Genomic DNA, 12,193 nt, shown 5'->3' with positions numbered 1-12,193 from the left:
CAATTATATGCCAATAAAATGGGCAATCTGGAAGAAATGGACAAATACCTAGAAACATATACACTACCAAAATTGAAACAGGAAGAAATAGAAAATTTGATCAGACCCATAACCAGCAAGGAAATCGAATTAGTAATCAAAAATCTGCCAAAAAACAAGATTCCAGGGCCAGATGGCTTTCCAGGGGAATTCTACCAAACATTTAAGGAAGAGTTAATACCTATTCTCCTGAAACTGTTCCAAAAAATAGAAATGGAAGGTAAACTTCCAAACTCTTTCTATGAAGCCAGCATTACCTTGACTCCACAACCAGACAGAGACCCCACTAAAAAGGAGAACTACAGACCAATTTCCCTGATGAACATGGATGCAAAAATCCTCAACAAGATATTAGCCAACCGGATCCAACAATACATTAAAAAATAATTATTTACCACGACCAGGTGGGATTTATACTTGGGATGCAGGGCTGGTTCAATATCCACAAAACAATTAATGTGATTCATCACATCAATAAAAGAAAGGACAAGAACCATATGATCCTCTCAAGAGATGCAGAGAAAGCATTTGACAAAATACAGCATCCTTTCTTGATAAAAACCCTCAAGAAGGTAGGGATAGAAGGAGCATACCTCGAGATGATAAAAGCCATATACGAGCGACCCAATGCTAATATCATCCTCAATGGGGAAAAACTGAGAGCTTTCCCCCTAAGGTCAGGAACAAGACTGGGATGTCCACTCTTGCCACTGTTATTCAACATAATATTGGAAGTCTTAGCCTCTGCAATCAGACAACTCAAAGAAATAAAAGGCAACTAAATTGGCCAGGAGGAGGTCAAATTTTCACTCTTTGTAGATGACATGATACTCTATATGGAAAACCCAAAAGATTCCACCAAAAAACCACTAGAACTGATTCATGAATTCAGCAAAGTTGCAGTATATAAAATCAATGCACAGACATTGGTTGCATTCCTATACACCAACAATGAAGCGACAGAAAGAGAAATCAAGGAATCGATCCCATTTACAGTTGCACCAAAAACCATAAAATACCTAGGAATAAATCTAACCAAAGAGGTAAAAAATCTATACACTGAAAACTATAGAAAGCTTATGAAAGAAATTGAAGAAGACACAAAGAAATAGAAAAAGATTCCATGCTCCTGGATAGGAAGAACAAATAGTGTTAAAATAACGATACTACCCAAAGCAATCTACATATTCAACACAATCCCTCTCAAAGTAACACCAGCATTCTTCACAGAGCTAGAAAAAATAATCCTAAAATTTTAGGGAACCAGAAAAGACCCCAAATAGTCAAAGCAAACTTGAAAAAGAAAACCAAAGCAGGAGGCATCACAACCTCAGACTTCAAGCTATACTACAAAGCTGTAATCATCAAGTCAGTATGGTACTGGCACAAGAACACTCAGATCAATGGAATAGAATAGAGAACCCAGAAATGGACCCACAAATGTATGGCCAACTAATCTTTGACAAAGCAAGAAAGAACATCCAATGGAATAAAGACAGTCCCTTCAGCAAGCGGTGCTGGGAAAACTGGACAGTGACATGCAGAAGAACGAACCTGGACCACTTTCTTACACCATACACAAAAATAAACTCAAAGTGGATAAAGACCTCAGTGTAAGACAGGAAGCCATCAAAATCCTTGAGGAGAAAGCAGGCAAAAACCTCTTTGATCTTGGCCACAGCAACTTCTTACTCTACACGTCTCAAGAGGCAAGGGAAACAAAAGCAAAAATGAACTACTGGGACCTCATCAAAATAAAAAGCTTCTGCACAGCAAAGGAAACAATCAGCAAAACTAAAAGGCAACAGGCAGAATGGGAGAAGATATTTACAAATGACATATCAGATAAAGGGTTAGTATCCAAATCTACAAAGAACTTATTGAACTCAATACCCAAAAAACAAATAATCCAGTGAAGAAATGGGCAAAAGACATGAATAGACACTTCTCCAATGAAGACATCCAGATGGCCAACCGACACATGAAAAAATGCTCAACATCCCTCATCATCAGGGAAATATAAATCAAAACCACAATGAGATACCACCGCACACCTGTCAGAATGGCTAACATTAACAACTCAGGCAACAATAGATGTTGGCGAAGATGCGGGGAAAGAGGATCTGTTTTGCATTGTTGGTGGGAATGCAAGCTGGTGCAGCCACTCTAGAAAACGGTATGGAGGTTTCTCAAGAAACTAAAAATAGAACTACCCTACGACCAGCAATTTAACTACGAGGCATTTATCCATGGGATACAGGTGTGCTGTTTCGAAGGGACACACGCACCCCCATGTTTATAGCAGCACTATCAACAATAGCCAAAGTATGGAAAGAGCCCAAATGTTCATCGACTGATGAATGGATAAAGAAGATGTGGTATATATATACAATGGAGTATTCCTTGGCAATCAAAAAGAATGAAATCTTGCCATTTGCAACTATGTCTATGGAACTGGAGGGTATTATGCTAAGTGAAATTAGTCAGAGAGAGACAAAAATCATATGTCTTCAGTCATATGAGGACTTTAAGAGACAAAACAGATGAACGTAAGGGAAGGGAAACAAAAATAACATAAAAACAGGGAGGGGGACAAAACAGAAGAGACTCATAAATATGGAGAACAAACTGAGGGTTGCTGGAGGGGTTGTGGGAGGGGGGATCGGCTAAATGGGTAAGGGGCATTAAGGAATTTACTCCTGAAATCATTGCATCACTATATACTAACTAATTTGGATGTAAATCTTAAAAAATAAAAAACAAAGTAAAGTTAAATTATGAAAATAAAATTGATTTCACCTTAGATACACAGCTGTGAAAAATGATTCTTGGCATGCATGCTGGTCACAGATCTCTTGATAGCTACTCCTGCGCTTTTACTATACCCCAGATCGATAAGCGCAATGGCCTCAGTTCTGGGAGACTGAATACTTTCCAAGAATTTATAATTCCTCACCTTTTCTCTTTGTTTGACCTGTGATTTTGAACAGAGTTCATTGTAGATGCAGGTGAAAGGGCTTATGAAAATGTAATAATTTCCATAGGCCCAGTTCTCTTTGCTGCATTGGAGGTTATAGAATGTACTTTTCTTCAGTTTTAGTCCGACCTGATGTCTGAGGCCATGTCTAAGCTGCCCTTTTCCTTCATGTTAGAGGACATAGTGGATTTCTTGATGCAGTTCTCCGCATATGAATTAGTCAAAGAGATTTTACAATTGACTTCTTCTTGTGATTCTGCGTTGTAATTCATGTTCTTTGACCTGCGTCCATTCTTGAGGAGGACTTTTTTCCCCTTCCAATGACCCAAATGTCCTGGTAACTTCATTTTCTGAGTCTTTCTCTCTGAACTGAGACATGTTTGCTCTCCTATAATTCCCAAGGGTCAAGGATCCGTCTATGACACAGTTTCTTTGCCTATTGAATATACAGATAAGTAGAGGAAACAAAAAATGGCTTGTGCATATGCTACTGGTTTTCCCATATTCTATTTACATACGATCTCAGAGATTTTCCATTGTCTTTGTTTTCCCCCAGTGGTGCACCAAATATGCACTGTTTAATTGGTGACCTGTGACACCAATTAAGTCAATGGGGAATTATGACAGCTTCTACCCTTGAGTATTGCAAGTCAGATAGGACCTGGGTGAATATCATTACTGGGATAAGAATTTAAAATTATTTCCCTTTCTTATAGCCAAATCTTATTGGTCTAATATTTCTTTAATTCCTCTACTCAAAACAAGGATTTATTTCTCTATGATTTATTTATATCACTGCATATGCATGTTATTTTAGTAGGAAAAATATATTTCCTCTATGTTGATTTACTCTTTATAAGGCAAGATTCTTTTACTTTAATCAATATTTTTCTTCTGGTTATGTAATTTTCTTTGGCTTTATCATTGACTTTTCTAAGGCACTTTTTACAGGAGGATCAAGGATAATTTTTTTTCTTATTGAAGTAAAATTTATATAGAGTAAACTGCACAAGTCAGAAGTGTGGAACTGAAGTTTTCATAAATATATACACCCATGTGAAATCACACTAATAAGGACATACAGTATTTCTATGACTATAGACCATTCATGTATGTCCCATTCCAGTTAATTACCATCTCCCATAGGCACCCGATTCTTGATTACTATCACCACAAATTAGTGTTTGCTTATATTATGCAGATAGAATCTTACAGGTATATGCTTTTACTTCTTTCACTCGACATATTTTTAAGATTCATTCAAATTGTTGTATATATCAGTAGCTCATTCTTTAGATTACTGAGTATAATTACATTTTATGAATATACCACAATTCGTTTATCTCTTGTGTTGATGGACATATTATTCGTTCTAAGTGGATTTTTTCACCTTGTAATTATTTGATCTTGTATAGAGATGGACAGTTGATTGTTACAAAATAAAACAATCAACTGCCTATCAATAAACCAGCAGGAAATGGATCTTAATAAATTGCTATATTCAAACATTATTTCTAATTTTGTAGATTCCTTGGGATTTTCTGTGCAAAAAATTATGTGTTCTGCAAATAAGTAAGTTTTATTTTTTCCTTCCCTATCTTTTGTCTTTTTATTTGTCTTGTTAGTCTCATTTCATTGATTGGGACTTCAGTACAATATTAAATATAACTGATATGAATACACATGTTTGACATTCTTGATCTAAGGAGAAATCAGGGGGAAATACTTCATCATTAGTTATAACAGTGGTAGATTTACTTTTATGTCCTTTATCAGGTTTACAATGTGCCCTTGTATTCCTAATTCATTGAAAGTTTTGTTACACATGCACATTATTTTTTCTTACATGTTTTTCCTGCATGTTAAGATGATCATATGCTTTTCCTCCTTTATTCTGTTAATATGACAATGCGCATTGATTGATTTTTGATGTGAATCCAAGCTTGCATTTTTGAAACAAATCCCACATAGTCATGCTGTACTTATATACTGACGGATTACATTTCCTGATATTTTGTTAAGGACTTTAATATCCATATTCGTGAGGGGTATTTGTGAATTATTTCTTATAATGCCAAGTAAACTTTTGGTACCAGGGTTTTTCTGCCCTTATAAAGATGGTTGAGTCTCTACTAATGCCCAGAGTAAAGTAATGCTTCAAATTGGAGCCAATAACTGATACATACCTTTATTTGCTTCAGGGTTTTAAAACAGCACCTTATCTCTTTTTTTGATTGCTAAAATCATTGGGGGATAGGTCTATACATTTTCTACCATCATTTACCAGTATCATTCATAACAACATCGTTCACAATCAGTGTACTTTCAGTATCACTATGAAGCTCTCAGTGACTTAAATTCTAGTAGCTTCAAGCTTGAATCCCAAGCCCATATTTCTGTTTTCTGCCTTCTCCCATTAGAACACGGGGGACCACCTCATGCTTAATACTTTTATGTATTTTTTTATTTTTTTAATGTTTATTTATTTTTGACACAGAGGTAGAGAGAGATAAAGCATGAGAGAGGGAGGGGCAGAGAGAGAGGAAGACACAGAATCTGAAGCAGTCTCCAGGCTCTGAGCTATCAGCAGAGCCTGACACGGGGCTCGAACTCACAGACTGTGAGATCATGACCTGAGCCGAAGTTGGATGCTCAACTGACTGAGCCACCGAGGCACCCCAACACGCTTAATACTTTTAAAGTAGAACACATCACATTACCTCCCAGTTTACTCTACTTCTGAGCTTTTAGGATCTTCCAATGACATCAATATCATGCTTATTACCTAAACTAAAAACCATAGATTATCTTTGATCTTGTTCCTCCTACATTCTATAGGCAGTCAACTGATGGTGTCTGTCAGTTTTAGTCCTGAGATTCTTGTCACATTAAGATGCTTCTTTAAGTCTAATTGTTTAGATCTTGTTGTTTGCCTAGACTACATTGGCCTTCTAAATGGTCTCACTTCTTCCAAGCCTTCTCCCACCCCTCAAGTTTTGTCTCATGAATGCATACGTCAGATCTCACCACTTTCCTCCTCAACAACAAAAACAAATCTATAATTATCTTATTAAGTTATAAAGGAGTTTCACATATAAAGGATGGACATTCCATATTCTAATCCCCCAGAATAATTTCTACACACATCCTTATTTTTGTCCAGGATCAAAACTGAGTAACTTATTTTCCTTTGTATGCCACATATATTCCTGAAAACATTTCTGTATTGATTTTAATTCCTTAATCTGTATCTTTCCCCCTTCTTACTATACACACTATCAGGTAGTGGTTAATACCACAAACTCTGAAGTGATCTTATAGTCTTATGACAGAATGATCACATATGATTATACCATATGTTTTCTATCCGACTACATGATTTTTGATGGTAGCATCCGAGTCTGATTCTTTATTGTTATCCCAAAATACACAGTGTGTTATCTTTTTCCTGGTAAAATTACAGTAATTATTTGCTGAATGAATGACTTAGTTTCACTGACTTGCTTTCTTTGTAAAAAACCAAAAACAGTCATTTGTAACTACTTTAAAGTGACAAATTGTTTTAGCCCCCTTAGACTTGATTTCTACCATTAAACTATGTCCTTGAGTTGGATGTAAAGAGAGTTAGTTTAGGGACACTAATGTGTTTGAATCTAGAAAAATAATATGCATACCTTTAAATTATTTACTAACCAAGGCCACATCTTATCTTTTTGAATCTCCTAAAGAGTTTTAAGTTAAAGACCTTCATCTCCATCAGCTCTTCAGACTGCTTATAGATGTTTATTTTGGTAAAAAATAATCAAATTGACTTATTAATTTTATTTTATTAATTTTATTTTCTTTAAAATAAATAGCTAAATTTATTTAGAATAGGAAGATTCCTTTTTACTCGCTAGTGCAGATAATAACAAGATTTAACAGAACACTCGGTAGATTTGGCAACTTAAGGGCTCCAGCATCTTAGCTAGACATGGAAACAAAACAGGTATCTGTCCTAGTAAGTCTTAGAGTTGTTTGTTACCACATGTGGGACTTTGTTTACAGCTCACCAAAAATACTGAGGTTTCACTTGGACTCTGAGGTTCTGCTCATGTGTTTGGGACATACATGTCATAAACGTGTGTTGTTACTGTTAACATGGTCTCATTCACACCTACAGATTACTAAGGACAGAGAAAATTGTTTCTCCACAGTTTCCTGTCTTTTACATCATTTGTTATATTTCTTCTCACACTTACTGAAAAGCATACACCAATGCTTACTCCAGAATCATTGTTTCAACATCCTAGGTCCTGCTTGGTAAATGTGACCTTTTATTCTCCTATGATTACACATATAGCAAAATCCTTTCTCCATTCTTAGAAATTTTGAATTATATTTCATATTTGAAGATGCTAATCATTTACAAATATCAGACCTAGTATTTTCAGTCTTTCAGATGAATATTTCAGTATCTTTATTTCTTTTTTTATTGCATTTATTTATTTTGAGAGAGCAAGAGTGAGAGAGAGGCAGAGAGAGGGTGAGAGAGATAATCCCAAGCAGGCTCTGAGAGCCCAATGCAGGGCTCAATCTCATGAACCGTGAGATCATGACCTTAGCCAAAATCAAGAGTCAGATACTTAAATGACTGAGCCACCCAGGCGCCCCTCAGTATTTCTTCCCTACCAAATCGTTGGGAATGTAACCAAATATTTTGGAAATCCAGGTGACTTAAACTTTATAATAAATCATGACTTAACTTGACTTAACCATGACTTAAATTTTATAAGAATCTTGTGAAGATTCACTGGAGCAATAGTTTTCTGTGGATACTGGTAGTTATTGTTCACTGATAATATGCCAGAAATGCTGTAATGTGTCATATTCACATGTACTGCTGGCAATATATATATATATATATATATATATATATATATATATATATACCAGCTGTCTTTTGAGAAATAGGGGTGTGAACTGTGCAGGCCAACTTACATGCAGATTTTTTTGGGGGGGGGAGATAAATACAGGACAGCACTGTAAATGTATTTTCTCTTCCTTATAGTTTTTTAAATAACAGTTTCTTTTCCCTACCTTACTACAGTGTATAATACATATAACATACAGAATATGTGTTAATTGATCATGTTATCCCATTAAGGTTTCTGGTAAGATAAATACCAGATAAATATCTGGATAAATACCAGATAAATACAAGATAAATATCTGGGGGAGATAAATACAGGACAGCACTGTAAATGTATTTTCTCTTCCTTATAGCTTTTTAAATAGCATTTTCTTTTCCCTACCTTAATACAGTGTATAATACATATAACATACAGAATATGTGTTAACTGATCATGTTATCCCATTAAGGTTTCTGGTAAGCAGTAGTCTATTAGTAGTTAAGTTTTGAGGAATTCAAAAGTTATATGTGAATTTTTGACTCTGCAGGGGGTGAGTGCCCCTAATGCCTATGTTGTTCAAGGGTCACCTGTATAAGCACATATCATGTATATGTGTGTGTGATGATATTATACAAACTGCAACTTCTAGGGAGTTTCTATGTCTCCAATAATAGATATTTTGGGCACAAATACAGCTCATGACTATTTAAATTCTTAGAAGTTAAATTTACAATGGTGAGAATCAGAATAGAAAGGCATTAGAATGATATGAAAATATATACAAGAACTTCAAAGAGGAAGAGAAATAAATATCTTATAGTTTGGATGTAAATCCTGCGTCTACACAGTTTAAATCATTTGGATATTATGTATCTGTCTGCACACTTGCTAAAAAAGTCCTTTGTTCCAGTGTGTGGTTTCTTGTCTAGAGCCAGTAAACCTACCCTGCAAATGTGAAAAGATGTTTTGTATTAGCAACAGTTCTAAACTATTTCTTTAGCCTGAAAAAATAAAACTGATTTGACAACACATATGGAAGTATAACGACAGGTTACTGAGTTTTATTTTTCACACAGACTTCCTAAAGCTTGCAGATTCAGATTTTATGTGAATCACTGTATTTGTAAACCACACATTTTTGGTTTCAGTCACTGTATCAAATGGTTCCAGGTCTTTGCTGAATTCATCCGTGAATATAAGGAATGACATTTTTCTAGCAATGCACTTTACATCACAGTAACAAGCCTGAGCTTCTCTTTTGTGGAATGACCCTGAAATGGGTACAACTGGGAGAGATGAGGATCTATCAAGGTGAATGAATACTTTTTTATTAGGTGAAGCAAACCATTTGCTCTTTCAACCTACTCTTGTGCTTCAGTGATAATGGGGACTTTTAGAAACACAAATAGTCTCTAACATACCATACCTGATAAGTTTCCGTTTGTTATATCTATATACAAATATACTGGATTTTCTCCAGCTGGCTTTCCTTCCTACAAGTTTCTGAAATTCAAATTCTTCTCATTATACCTGGACTCTTTCCCTTGTTGAGGCTGCCAATGCATTTCTGGATTTTTGTTCAACATAAAAAGAATTGCTGCATATAAATACAGATGAAACAGTATAATGGCTCTTCTATATTCTTTTAGAGTTGTCTTGGGGTGTGGCTGCAGCTACTGTTTCCTAACCTAATCTCAGTTTTAATTTTGACTATTGATATCAATTCTCAGCCACTCACTATCCTCCTTTCCGGTCAACAATATCATTTGTAATTTCCTGAACATAACATTTTTGATGTAGTCTTTTCTGGTATGTAATTTTTGTTTTTCTTTCAAATCTTGTGGTTTTATAATCATTTGTAACATTTATTCTGTATGCACTATATGCTATCCACTGTTCAACACACAGAAATATCTCACCTTTTATAAAACCCCATTTAATCTCAAAGAAGGCTGAGAAAAGCATGTGACATTCTGGTCTTGAGATGTTAACTTCCTCTAGTACTGAAAAGTTAGTGATTCTATCTTGTTAAGATGAACCACTACCAAACCTAGTCAGGAAGCTGTACATGAAGTTCAAGTAGTATAAAAGCTCAAGTGAATTCAAGTAAAAAGAATAAATTAAACTAATGCTTGATACTTTTATAGAGAAACCCTATATACTAATACTGGTAGTTGCAAGGGCTAGATTTAGAATCTAGCAATCCTAATTCTTAGTCCATGTTCTGCCAACCATTATAACTTTTAGTACTACAATATATGTGCTAATTATCTATATTATATATTATGCAAGTAAAATAACGTTTCTATTTTTACCCAAGTAAATGAGATGCCATAATTCATTTATATACATATACATATAATATCACTCATATGATATATGACTATCAGAATTATTATGGAGGTTTGCTTGAGAAAAGTAGCTTGTGGAATATACAATAGCTAGCGGATAGTACAATGTCCATTAGAAAGTAGAAACTCAATAATAGTTTAAAGAGTGCATGTCAAAGATGTGCTGTCCAATATGGTAACTAATAATCATATGTGGCTATTTAATTTTTAATGTAAATGAATTACAATGGAAGAAAAATTTTAAAAAACCAGTTCCTTGGTATATTGGCCACACCATTAGCTCAGGAACTACATGTAGCTTATAGTTGTCACACTGAATGATGCAGAAACTTCTATTAGAAAGTTCTGGTAGATGGAAAGAATGGTCTTTGGTATCAAACAGACCTGACTTCAAGTCTCATCTCTACTACGACTGTGTGATCTTGACAAGGTTACTTTATTCCATCTATTAAGTGTCATACATGACCTTGGATTTTGAGTGTGGATTGCTAAGACCTCTACTTCACAGAGACTTCAGTGATCCTGTTATAGCCACATAATCATAAGTTTGTAAAACAACGAAGCTACTTGATAAAAACCAGAGAAGATCCAAGGATATGGCACCACAGATATAAATGCATTTCACTGTCTCTCCATGACAAATCTTTGCTCAATTTGTATGTTTTCTTCATAGTCTTCTGTTTACACTTTCTTCCACTTACCACAGAGGAAAGGCTTTTGCCTCCCCAGCTCCAGTTAGAAATCCTGAACGAATCCTACTGTCTTTGATACTATTCAACTGCATCAATCAGTGTAGTTTGAGAGAGTGAAGCACAGTGATGTTGCAAAGGGCCCAGCTTAAATCAATTTTGGGGACCAGAGATGTTTCATCATATAAAAGTTGCAGCTTCCCATTGATGGAGTAGTTTTACATACCAAGAAAAAAGAAGCAAAGCATGGAGGTCCTCTGACCTAAGACCTTGTCAGAAGACACAATGGCATCTACTACAAGTTACATGATGTATGCCTTGCAAAGTGTTGTGAGGAGTAATTTAAAACTCATCAATGAAGGACCAGTTCAAATGCCTAGCTTATAGGAGTATTTCAATAAATTATAATTATTGATTTTTTTGTTTTATTAATTAGTAAGATACACAAAGAAGCTTGACTACTTTACCTCTCTCCTTTTCTAGGTAGTTTTCCATAAATGCAGAGGTTATCTGGTAATAAGTATTTATTGCCAATTTCTTCTTCTAGAAGACTTTTATTCCAGCTCCAACTTTCCTTCAAAACTCTTCCACTAATCCTCTTTGCCAGTCAGACCATAGCTTACCCAAATGCCCTCCTTCACTATTCTTTTTTACCTGCTTTGAATGTTCTACAAAATTTTTTCTTCTCCTTACTTCCCCTGTGGAGCCTCACCTGCTTACTGCAATCCACTTAGCTGCATTTTTCTTTTCTGAATTGTAGTAACTATTGCCTATATCTCATTGTTATAGCGAACCTCATTATTTATAAGATACATTTTTTTCGACATTTAAATGGCTCTGAATCTGAAGTGGAGTGTGTCTTGTACCTAATGGTATCTCACAATCTCTGTTGGCTTGGAAGAACACCCAGAATAGAGAGTATTTTAACTTATAGGGAATCAAATGTTTATGGGAAGGAGCTGGATGAGATAGTTAGACATTTTCATTCTGGGTAAATAATATTAAATAGAAAGTATATTTCACAGTTCAAACACCCAAATTTTTTTTAAGCTTATTTATTCATTTTGCACATGAGAGAGAGAGAGACAGCGTACGCACGCACCTGGGTGGGGGAGGGACAGAGAAAGAGGGAAAGAGAATCCGAAGCAGGCTCCACGCTGTCAGTGCCTGCCTGTGGGGCTAAATCCCAGGTACTGTGAGATCATGACCTGAGTCAAAATCAAGAGCTGGGTGCTTAGGCGACTA

The sequence above is a fragment of the Leopardus geoffroyi genome, chromosome A3 (genome assembly GCF_018350155.1).
Source record: "Leopardus geoffroyi isolate Oge1 chromosome A3, O.geoffroyi_Oge1_pat1.0, whole genome shotgun sequence".
Lineage (NCBI taxonomy): Eukaryota > Metazoa > Chordata > Mammalia > Carnivora > Felidae > Leopardus > Leopardus geoffroyi.
Note: the sequence above shows the minus strand (reverse complement) of the source record.